Raw genomic sequence first — 12,220 nt, forward strand, 5'->3', positions numbered from 1 at the left:
CTAGTGTTCTGTCCGCTCAGCCACCGGCTTCTGTAAGGGAGGGAGAGGGAGGGAGAAAGAGAGAGAGAGAGGGAGGGAGACATCAGGTGAACTTCGGGACAGGGCAGGACACAGGGGATTCTGTTTAAACATTTGAATAAGACCTGGACATTACGCGCGTGAGATATTGCATCTCTCCCCAGCTCTCTCTCTCTCTCTCTCTCTCTCTCTCTCTCTCTCTCTCTCTCTCTCTCTCTCTCTCTCTCTCTCTCTCTCTCTCTCTCTCTCTCTCTCCCTGTCTCTCTCTCCCTGTCTCTCTCTCTCCCTGTCTCTCTCTCCCTGTCTCTGTCACCCTCTCCCTGCCGCCATGTCCAGATCTCCTGGTCGACTTCCATCTCTGTCTCCCTGCCACCGTGTCCAGCTCCCCGTCTCCTCCCTGTCCACCTGTCACACTCTCCCTCTATACCAGACTCTCCCCACCTGCACACACTCTTCCTCCATCACTTCTCGACGCTCACTCCATATTTCCGTCCCTGTGAACGTTTTCTTTTGTATCGAAGCGTCAAACAAGAATAAAAACGTTAATGGTATTAGAGGGAGGGAGTGAGATAGATATAGAGAAAGATAGAGACAGATGTTTCGATAGAGACAGAGACTCAAATCGAGAGAGAGACAGACAGACAAACTACCTTTGGACCTCGATAAATCGGTATCCTTTCCCTACACCATGCATGATCATGTCCCCCCCCCCCTCACACACACACATTAACCCAGAACTAATAGCGGGGCTGAGATGGCTTACTCTCTTTTCTCCAAAACACAAACCGGACCCCTGTTCGATCCTTTCTCAGGCACACCGTTTTTCACGGTATTTCGGGAAAGAACGCTGACAGGAATGGGTAGAATTGGAAGGGGTTTCACACAATCCTTTTGTGAAGAGTTTTATCTTCATAATTGAGATGGGAAACGAGATGGTGGGTGTTGTGGTGGGGGTGTAGAGCATAGTCGTGTGGTGGTGATGGTGTGGTAATGATCTATAATTCAATAATTCCTTCCCTCTGCCTCCTCGTCAGCACACAGCCCTCCTTCAAGGAACAATGCACATGCCGTCAAGCAGACCTCAACAGAATCTGAAGTTCAGTTTCTGGATATATGGTCGCTCGTTTTCTACGTGAGAGAGAGTTTATTGTTAATCTAATATGCTTTTTCCAAGCAAAATGTTTTATAGAATTGTTAGAACATTCTTTTATGCAAAAATTTCATCTTTGTTTAAATATCTAGACCATGAAGTTTTTTATAACATTAATTTTCATTCCAATGTTAAATCAGCGTTGATGGTGTTGAATTGACGTTGCTCCTGGGTATTGTACCCACTGGGGTATGGGTATTGTACCCACTGGGGTATGGGTATTGTACCCACTGGGGTATGGGTTTTGTACCCACTGGGGTATGGGTATTGTACCCTCTGGGGAATGGGTATTGTACCCACTGGGGTATGGGTATTGTACCCACTGGGGTATGGGTATTGTACCCACTGGGGTATGGGTTTTGTACCCACTGGGGTATGGGTATTGTACCCACTGGGGTATGGGTTTTGTACCCACTGGGGTATGGGTATTGTACCCACTGGGGTATGGGTATTGTACCCTCTGGGGAATGGGTATTGTACCCACTGGGGTATGGGTATTGTACCCACTGGGGTATGGGTATTGTACCCACTGGGGTATGGGTATTGTACCCACTGGAGTATGGGTATCTAGAGTCATAAATGTTTGTTCTTTCAACAAGTTGCTTATCGAGTGATATATTAGTACATAGTGAAGATATGAATCACCCTATCAATTAAAACTTTTTTTCATACTCTACAATCTTAACATTTCTTTACATGTGACGTTAACTTGGCTGAACAGACTCGTATTGCAAAGCTGAGACCTGAGTTGAACTCTGCAACTCTGCAATTGTCGCAATTTTCCTTTTTTCACGTAGCTTTTTAGGTCATTTATATAATTTTAAATAGTTTCTTTGCCTTAGTCTTTTTGATTGAGTTGTCTAGTTCACCGAATTTTTATTGCTAAATTTGTTGCTGAATTTTTTTCCCTTGCATCTTCATTCAACACAAGTGGAATGTTTATATTGAGTCGTTAGAACGCTTTATAGAAGATGAAAATGATGAACGTCTTTTCTCTGCTACTCCTGTTTTTCGTGAATAAACAAAAAAATCGGTGTTTTCTCATAGTATAATTTTTTTTAATTTATATATTTTTTGTGCATAATTAGGCGTAGGTTAGGTTAGGTGATTAAGTCCTCTTGGCAAACATTTATATATCATCCCGACCCCACGTTATGTTTATTCCATCCAGCGGCCGACCCCACTAAACCAGGAATTAGGTTTAACATGCTGCTCATTCAAAATTAGAAATTTTCTCATTTATAATGATATTAATATACATATTACTATATTGTGCATAATGAGGCGTGGATTGGGTTAGGTGTTTAGTTTCTGTTGGTATTTACATGTATGTGTAGTACGTCAAGTTGTTCTCAGGCCAGGCATGTTAGGCCTGAGAACAGACTCGCCAGGCTCAGGCCAGACAGTGTTGTCAACATGAGCTGAGAAGTAACACAGTTGGTGTTGCCAACATGAGCTGAGAAGTAACACAGTCGGTGTTGCCAACATGAGCTGAGAAGTAGCACAGTCGGTGTTGCCAACATGAGCTGAGAAGTAGCACAATCAGTGCTGCCACCATGAGCTGAGAAGTAACACAGTCGGTGTTGCCAACATGAGCTGAGAAGTAACACAGTCGGTGTTGCCAACATGAGCTGAGAAGTAGCACAATCAGTGCTGCCACCATGAGCTGAGAAGTAACACAATCAGTGTTGCCACCATGAGCTGAGAAGTAACACAATCAGTGTTGCCAACATGAGCTGAGAAGTAGCACAATCAGTGCTGCCACCATGAGCTGAGAAGTAACACAATCAGTGTTGCCATCAAGCACCACCAAGCAGTGATGCCATCAGACTTCTCACCATCACCACAGACAGGCGTACCACCATGATAGCTGGGAATATTCAGTCTTCCCAAACTCATCATGGCGTCGTCAGCTTGGGGAAATCATTGTACAATGTTCATTATCAAACTTCCAAGCCAAGTTTTTCCAACAAGTTTGCGTGAGAAAATTAAGAAGTTTAGGCTAACTACGACCGAATGTCGAATTAGATGAGCAGAGGATAATTGTGGGTTATTAAGGTAGCGAATGGAGTTTTTTCCGTCTTAGTGATCTGATTAATATCTTAATAATACAGGGAGAGAAAGATTGGGGGTGAGAAGTTTGGATCTTTACTGTCTTTATTGATACTGGTAAATGATGTTATGTTTGCATTGCTATCACCTTTATTTGCTTTGTGATTATGGATAGTTATACAGCTAATATTAGAAAGAGGGAAATTGAAGAGGGAGGAGTGAAAAAGAGGGAGAGACGGAGGGAAAGAGAGTGACACTTGTAAATAATTTACTACATCAGCAACAGTCTTTATCTGGAGGGAACACTGCCCCCTGCTGCCCTCTCTCTACGTGGGAGCAATATTTCCCGTGGGTGGTGTGGCGTGGGTGGTGTGGCGTGGGTAATTACCTAAGTGTGTAATTACCTAAGTGTAGTTACAGGATAAGAGCTACGCTCGTGGTGTCCCGTCTTCCCAGCAATCTTTGTCATATAATGCTTTGAAACTACTGACGGTCTTGGCCTCCACCACCTTCTCATCTAACTTGTTCCAACCGTCTTCCACTCTGTTTACGAAAGTGAATTTTCTTATATTTCTTCGGCATCTGTGTGTAGCTAGTTTAAATCTATGACCTCTTGTTCTTAAAGTTCCAGGTCTCAGGAAATCTTCCCTCTCGATTTTATCAATTCCTGTTACTATTTTGTATGTAGTGATCATATCACCTCTTTTTCGTCTGTCTTCAAATTTGGCATATTTAATGCCTCTAACCTCTCCTCTTAGCTCTTGCCATTCAGTTTTGGGAGCCACTTAGTAGCGTGTCTTTGCTCCTTTTCCAGTTTGTTGATGTGCTTCTTAAGATATGGGCACCACACAACCGCTGCATAATCTAGCTTTGGCCTAACAAAAGTCGTGAACAATTTCTTTAGTATATCGCCATCCATGTATTTAAAAGCAATTCTGAAGTTAGAAAGCGTGGCATAGGTTCCTCGCACAATATTCTTTATGTGGTCCTCAGGGGATTGCTTTCTATCTAGAACCACCCTTAGATCTCTTTCTTTATCAGAATTCTTTAACGATTTCTCACATAATATATAGGTTGTGTGGGGTCTATGTTCTCCTATTCCACATTCTATAACATGGCATTTATTAACATTAATTTCCATTTGCCAAGTGGTGCTCCATATACTTATTTTGTCCAGGTCATCTTGAAGGGCATGCCAATCATCTAAGTTTCTTATCCTTCCTATTATCTTAGCATCATCAGGAAACATGTTCATATACTTCTGTATACCAACTGGTAGATCATTTATGTAGACAATAAACATCACTGGTGCAAGAACTGAACCCTGTGGGACTCCACTTGTGACATTTCTCCAGTCCGATACATTGCCTCTGATCACAGCCCTCATTTTTCTATCAGTCAGAAATTTTTTCATCCATGTTAGAAGCTTACCTGTCACCCCTCCAATATTTTCCAGTTTCCAGAACAACCTCTTATGTGGAACTCTGTCGAAAGCCTTTTTTAGGTCCAGATAGATGCAGTCAACCCAACCATCTCTTTCCTGTAATATCTCTGTTGCTCGATCATAGAAACTGAGTAAATTCGATACACAGGATCTTCCAGATCGAAAACCATAATGCCTGTCTGATATTATATCATTTCTCTCCAGGTGTTCTACCCATTTAGTTTTAATTATTTTTTCCAATATTTTGACTATTACTCTTGTCAATGATACAGGTCTATAATTAAGGGGGACTTCCCTGCTTCCACTTTTGTAGATTGGAACTATGTTAGCCTTTTTCCACACATCAGCTACAACTCCTGTAAACAGGGATGCCTGAAAGATCAGTTGAAGTGGAATGCTGAGCTCAGGTGCACATTCTCTCAGAATCCATGGTGAAACTCCATCTGGACCAAATGCTTTGTTCTTATTTAGCTCCTTGAGCATTTTTTCTACTTCATCTGTAGACACTTCTATGTGCTCTATGTTGTTCTCAGGAATTCTTATTGTGTCTGGTTCCCTGAAGATTTCATTTTGTACAAACTCACTTTGGAACTTTTCGGTTTAATGATTCACACATTTCCTTTTCATTTTCCGTGAATCTATTTCCCATTTTCAACCTCTGAATATTATCCTTTACCTGTAATTTGTTGTTTATGAATTTATAGAATAGACCTGGTTCTGTTTTACATTTGTCTGCAATCCCTTTTTCAAAATTTATTTCTGCCTCTCTCCTCACTGCCGAGTAGTTGATTCTCGCATCCTTGTATCGCTGGTATGTTTGGGAGTTTGGCCTCTTCCTGTATTGATTCCATTTTTGTGTCTTTTGGTCTCTGACCCTCTCGCAATTTCTGTTGAACCAATCCTGTTTCCTAGTTCTGCATCTCTGTTTTGGTAAAAAAAAAAAAATTGTGCCCTTATCATATATTTCACAAAACCTGACATTGACTTCCTTGCCTAGCAACAAGTCTGTCTAATTATACTCAATAAAAAAATTTCTGAGGTTGCCATAATGTCCTCTCTTAAAGTCAGGTTTTTCAATTGCATCAACCTTCTTATTTTTTTTCCATATTATAATGCATTGCATACTTTATTCCCAAAAAGACATGGTCACTTTTACCCAAGGGAGGAAGGTACTGAATGTCAAATATATCTTCCTCCTTCCTGGTAAATATCAAATCTAGCATAGAGGGAACGTCCCCTTCCCTCATTTTCGTAGCTTGTTTAACATATTGATACAAGACTGTTTCCAGGATGAGGTCTACAAATTTACAGGTCCAAAAATCATCTGTTTTAGCTTCATATGCTTCCCAGTCTATGGATTTCAAGTTGAAGTCGCCGACTATCAACAGTCGTGATCTATCGTTATCCGCTCTCGCTATGATCTCTCTCATTATTGTTATAAGACCTTCTCGTTTACTATCTAGCTCCTCCTTTGAACATGTGGGTGGGAAGGGTGTGGTGAGGTTGAGGAATGATGAAGGGGTGTGGAGCGGGAGATGAGTTACTCAACAAAGGACGTCTCTTAGCAAGTTTTGGAGTAATTTGATTAGTGTTAAGTGGGAGTCTTGGTGTCTGTCTCACACACACACACACACACACACACACACACACACACACACACACACACACACACACACACACACACACACACACACACACGTAATAATAACAGAACGAGGGGACATGGGTGGAAACTGGAAACTCAGATGAGTCATAGAGATGTTAGGAAGTTTTCTTTTAGCGTGAGAGTAGTGGAAAAATGGAATGCACTTGGGGAACAGGCTGTGGAAGCAAATTCTATTCATACTTTTAAAATTAGGTATGATAGGGAAATGGGACATGAGTCATTGCTGTAAACAACCGATCGCTGGAAAGGCGGGATCCAAGAGTCAATGCTCGATCGTGCAAGCACAAATAGGTGAGTACACACACACACACACACACACACACACACACACACATATATATATATATATATATATATATATATATATATATATATATATATATATATATATATATTTATATATATATATATATATATATATATATATATATATATATATATATATATATATATATATATATATATATACAGAAAAGTTTTATATATATATATATATATATATATATATATATATATATATATATATATATATATATATATAAAACAGAAAACTATTCACACCTGAAGGATTTGAACCAGGACAGCCAGACCTCCAAATTAGCAAATCCAATACTAGACCACACTGACTGATCAAGAACATTGGAAGGCGTCAGACCCTTAACCCAACCCTCGACAACACTCAAGGGTCAAATTTAGGTACAGATATATCATCGAATCACCTCATATATTGAAACCACGTGAGTAACAGAACCTGACCCGACACATCGATTGGGCTAAGGGTCTGAAATAAACATTTCCTTAAAGGACATTTGAGGACTTTAAGGACATTTTTATTTAAAAAAATTACCCAAAAGGCGAGCTAAGAAAACTATTACTGATAACGTACGCTACAGTGTTAAAAACGCCTAATACATAGGAATGAACGAAATGTTAAGAGTCGTTGAGTGTAAACTTAGAAGCCCACACACCACAAAGTTAGAAACTGACTGAACAAAGTTGGAGGCTCATACCACAAAGTTCCAGACAAAGACGGCCTAGTCCAAGACTCAAATAACAATGATAAATAAAGAGAGAGCAAAATTAGAGATACAGATAACAACGCTGGAGATGAAACTGCAAAGTTGGAGATTCAAACAGCAAAGTTAGAGATATATAAGCAAAGTTAGTTTTAATAAAAAAACAGAGTCAGATACACACGGAGCAAAGTTAAAGATCGAGAAAGCAAAATTAGGAGTAAATAAAAATAAAAGTTGAAATACTAACAGCAAAGTTACACTAATAGATCACAAATTGAATAGGTGGTGATTGAAGACCATAGGCTGATCTTCATCTATAATAGACAAATAATAGAGTGTATTACACAAAGTGACAGAGAGAGAGAGAGAGAGAGAGAGAGAGAGAGAGAGAGAGAGAGAGAGAGAGAGAGAGAGAGAGAGAGAGAGAGAGAGAGAAACAGAGAGAGAGAGAGAGAGAAACAGAGAGAGAGAGAGCGAGAAAAACAAATAGACAAAAACACGAATTATCGATCAAACAGAATGGATATAGATAAACGATAATCTAACTGAGAGAAAGAGAAGCAGAGTAAGCAAGAAAGTAAAATGAGGTAAAGCTAAGAATATTTAGACAGGAAAGGCGATAATGGAAAAGATATATCAAGAAGAGGAAGATAAACCGGATGAATGAGGTAGGTGGGTGAGGGGGGGGGAAACAGGAAAATGGAACGAGAGAACGTGGGGTGAAATAGAGAAGGGAAGGAATAAAATAGGAAGAAGTCGCCAAGATTTCGTTGGGAAATGAGAGGGAAGACAAGGGATAAAATTGAGGCTGATGCAGTGAGTGGCAAATCGGGAAGACAGCAGAAATGAAAGAAATGAGAGAGAAGCATGGAAGGAAGAATCAAGAAAAAGAGAAGTATGGTAAGGTGAGAAATAAGGCTGATGGGAAGAGGAGAGAGGAAGGGAGAGTTAGGAGAGAAAGGGATAACTGGGAGACACTAGTGTGCAAGAGAGGGTAGCAGAGAGGTAGAGAGCAAAATTGAAGAGATAGATGGCAAGAGAATGAGAAGATATGTAGAGAGAGATAAGAGTGAAAGAAGGAGGGAGTGAGTAAAACGGAGAATAGAGAGAGCAAGGAGAGAGAATAGGTAAGAAGGCCAAGGACAGAGCATTGGTAGAGAGAGCAGAGGTAGAGAGAGAGAGAGAGAGAGAGAGAGAGAGAGAGAGAGAGAGAGAGAGAGAGAGAGAGAGAGAGAGAGAGAGAGAGAGAGAGAGAGAGAGAGAGAAGCTGTAGGGAGAACAAGAAAAAAAGGAAAGAGGAGAGAAAATGAGAAAGATCTAGGCAATGAAGGGATACGAGGGAGAGTTAGGGAAGCTTGGGAGAGAGTGAGGGAGGATTGGGAGATGAGGGAGAGTGGGGAGGAGTTTGGTGCGGCCACTGGGGAGAGATCGTCTCTGCTGGTTGGTTCATTATTCAATTATGACATCTCCCGTGACGATTGGAATTACCAAGTTGATCGACTCCTGGCTGGTTTGTCTGCTGCAGTGCCAGAGAGAGGGCAAGGGAGAGGAGTGAGAGAGAGACAGACAGACAGACAGACAGACAGACAGACAGACAGACAGACAGACAGACAGACAGACAGACAGACAGAGACAGAGGAGAACCACTGTCCCTCAAACACCAATATCTAACCTGAAAAACGACACTTTGAAACCAGATATTTTTTATCTTAATAAGTGAGAAATTCTCACACCGAGAGAAGCTTATTGTTAATAAGATACAAATGTTACTTCCCCTCTATTACTTCCACAACTAGTAAAGACTATTGGTATTTACTAGTTGTGTCTGCAGAATCGAGATTTTAATTCTTGGACCCCGCCTTTCCAACCAATCTATTTTCCTCTATTATATCTACTACTTATATTTCTCTCTAACACATGCGCACACACACACACACACACACACACACACACACACACACACACACACACACACACACACACACACACACACACACGGGGCCACGTAGCCTGATGGATAGAGCGCAGGACTCGTAATTCTGTGGCGCAGAGTTTCTTACACCCTGATGCCCCTGTTACCAAGCAGTAAATAGGTACCTGGAGAGTTAGACAGCTGTTACGGGCTGCTTCCTGTGTGTGTGTGTGCGTGCGTGTGTGTGTGTGTGTGTGTGTGTGTGTGTGTACTCACCTAGTTACTCACCTAGTTGTGTTTGCGGGGGTTGAGCTCTGGCTCTTTGGTCCCGCCTCTCAACCGTCAATCAACAGGTGTACAGATTCCTGGGCCTATCGGGCTCTGTCATATCTACACTTGAAACTGTGTATGGAGTCAGCCTCCACCACATCACCCCCTAATGCATTCCATTTGTCAACCACTCTGACACTAAAAAAGTTCTTTCTAATATCTCTGTGGCTCATTTGGGCACTCAGTTTCCACCTGTGTCCCCTTGTGCGTGTTCCCCTTGTGTTAAATAGACTGTCTTTATCTACCCTATCAATCCCCTTCAGAATCTTGAATGTGGTGATCATGTCCCCCCTAACTCTTCTGTCTTCCAGCGAAGTGAGGTTTAATTCCCGTAGTCTCTCCTCGTAGCTCATACCTCTCAGCTCGGGTACTAGTCTGGTGGCAAACCTTTGAACCTTTTCCAGTTTAGTCTTATCCTTGACTAGATATGGACTCCATGCTGGGGCTGCATACTCCAGGATTGGCCTGACATATGTGGTATACAAAGTTCTGAATGATTCTTTACACAAGTTTCTGAATGCCGTTCGTATGTTGGCCAGCCTGGCATATGCCGCTGATGTTATCCGCTTGATATCAGGGTGTGTGTGTGTGTGTGTGTGTTTGTGTGTGTGTGTGTGTGTGTGTGTGTGTGTGTGTGTGTGTGTGTGTGTGTGTGTGTGTGTGTGTGTGTGTGTGTGTGAAAAATAGTAGTTAGTAACAGTTGATTGATTGACAGTTGAGAGGCGGGCCGAAAAAGCAGAGCTCATTCCTCTGCAAGCACAAGTAGGTGAATACACACACACACACACAGAATTTTTTCAGTGTCAGAGTAGTTAACAAATGGAATGCACTAAGTAGTGTTGTAGTGGAGGCAGACTCCATACACAATTTCAAATATACATATGGTAGAGCCCAATAGGCTCAGGAATCTGTACACCAGTTGATCGACAGTTGGGAGGCGGGACCAAAGAGCCATAGCTAAGCCCCCGCAAACACAACTAGGTGAGTACACACACACACACACATCCTCAGAAAGCAGCCCGTAGCTGCTTTCTAACTCCCAGGTACCTATTTTCTGCTAGGTGAACAGGAGCATCAGGGTGAAAGAAATTCTGCTCAGTATGTGTATCTACGTGTAGGTTCATGCTCGCTTGAGCGTGTATCATCAGTTCCTAATAAATGACTCTCAGCTTCACTACCAACACAAGATCACCTAAACATTTGCATACTTTAAAGGAGAAAGCTCTCTCTCTCTCTCTCTCTCTCTCTCTCTCTCTCTCTCTCTCTCTCTCTCTCTCTCTCTCTCTCTCTCTCTCTCTCTCTCTCTCTCTCTCTCTCTTTCTCTCTCTCTCTCTCTCTTTCTCTCTCTCTCTCTCTTTCCATTCCCTCCTCCCTCCCTTCCTCCCTCTCTCCTTCTCTCTGTGTCTCACGCTTCACTAGCCACGGCTCCTTCAAGATGCTATTTAGGATAAAGAGCTCAGAGACAAGACTTGAGTGCTGAGGTCCCATTGTTGTGATAACAGGTGACTTGTGACGTTATCATTGGTTGAGCCGTGGAGCAGCGTCCACTCTCCCACATTCAATTAGAAATTCTTCAATTAGAAAAAAATGGCGGGATAATACAAAAGGGAACTTAGGAACTAATTAGATGATTTTGCTAGGGAAAAAATTCCATATTTTCCTGTATTTGGTTTATGGGGGATTGTTCAGGACTCGAGAAATGAAAATGGAAGATGGTTTGTGTAAGGGAAGGGCGACTATATAGCACTGGGAAGGGGTCAGGATAAGGATTTAGGATGGGACGGGTGGTGGAGGAATGGTGCCCAATCACTTGGACGGTCGGAAGGATTGAACGCCGACCTGCACGACGCGAAACCGTCGCTCTACCGTCCAGCCCAAGTGGTTAGGCATGTAAAATTGAGGATAATTGTCGCTAAGACTGCCTCTCTCTGACCCCTTCCAAGTGCTATATAGTCGTGATGGCTTGGCACTTTCTCCTAATAGTTCTCTTCCCCTTCTCTTTGTCTCCCTCTCCGAGTCTGTCTATCTATGTCTGTCTGACTCTCTCTGTCTCTGAGTATCTCGTCATAGGCAAATGCGTTATATTTTCACCGTAAATAGTAGTATGAGAAGGACTGAGACAAAGTGAGAGAGAGAGAGAGAGAGAGAGAGAGAGAGAGAGAGAGAGAGAGAGAGAGAGAGTGAGTGAGAGAGAGAGAGAGAGAGAGAGAGAGAGAGAGAGATGCTCTTTGGCAAAAGAGTATCTTTTTGAAGTAAAAAAGCAATACAATGGACATTCTCAAAAATATTTTTGGCAAATACGGCAGTTATTTCCCCACGTTTGTACACGTTGGGAATAAGGTATTTATCAGGAGAAATTTCTCCTACAAAGTACGTCGCTTTTCGCACGTACGCGTTACCTAAGGTCATAAATTGTCGTTCTTGAAAATGGAAGCGGTTGGTGAAAGTGACGTACTGTCCCGTTTTCTGTTTTGGGTCCTCTGGAAGGTTACGAAAAGGACACTTTAAACTGACCGTTTTCTTGACGTTGGGAAACCTTAGGAGGACGGGGTGCTTAGTGGTGGATGTGAAGACGTGGACCTGGGATAGAACAGAGGGAATTAATGCTTCCAAACTTCTTAAACGATTGCCG

This window comes from Procambarus clarkii, chromosome 8 (assembly GCF_040958095.1).
Source record: "Procambarus clarkii isolate CNS0578487 chromosome 8, FALCON_Pclarkii_2.0, whole genome shotgun sequence".
Taxonomy (NCBI): domain Eukaryota; kingdom Metazoa; phylum Arthropoda; class Malacostraca; order Decapoda; family Cambaridae; genus Procambarus; species Procambarus clarkii.